Source organism: Ipomoea nil, unplaced genomic scaffold (genome assembly GCF_001879475.1).
Source record: "Ipomoea nil cultivar Tokyo-kokei standard unplaced genomic scaffold, Asagao_1.1 scaffold1509, whole genome shotgun sequence".
Taxonomy (NCBI): Eukaryota; Viridiplantae; Streptophyta; class Magnoliopsida; order Solanales; family Convolvulaceae; genus Ipomoea; species Ipomoea nil.
In genome coordinates, this window is record NW_017617937.1 from 2,025,380 (window position 1) to 2,026,246 (window position 867).

The window sequence follows — 867 nt, forward strand, 5'->3', positions numbered from 1 at the left end:
AGGACAACCGGTGGTTGTATTCTTTTTTTTTTTTTTTAAATAATTTTGAAATTATTTTTTTACTAATTGAATTGGTAACCTGCAAAAAAAAGTTAATTATCTGCAAAAAAAAAAGTTAATTGAACAAATTTAGTAAGTAAGTGTGGTTAATTAACCTTTAATTTAGTTCATGGTGAAAATTGAGCACTTGACAATAGTACATGAGTCTATTTGACACTTTTCAAAAAAAAAAAAAAAACGATTTCAACCAACAAGAAATAACAATTCAAAAAAAGTGGTAATAATTACAATATGATCCAAGGGTTTAAATACTCTTAAACATTCTCGTTTGAGGATTTAGGATCGGTAAATTGAGTGAGGTGGATGAAAGAGAGAAAGTTGGGTTCTCATTTTTGCAATGACGGGTGAGTGGGTCCCACCAGCTTAATTCTATTTTTATTTATTTATTTATTGGGAGAATAAAGCAATTTTAAAGGTCACATCTTAAGTAACATGTTATACCCTTGATTTATGTTCATTTTTTTTTTCGTTAAGTTTTTTTTGAACATTATGCTATAAAGATTGTACATTAAAATATTTTGGACAAACATACCCCTACTGTTATAACTTCCGATATCTTTTTCACTATTGTTATCATGCACGTGCATCCACCATATATTTTTTTTATCTTCTTTATTAATAATAATATATACACATTAAGTATTTGAGTTATATGTTAATTATTACATAAATATAAATATCAAATTTATAAAAATAATTTACATTATTATTATTATTATTATTATTTAGAATAATTTAAATATCTAAAATTTAAATAAATTTAAAATTTTAATATAATGTATTAATATTGTGTACTTATTTTTTGCA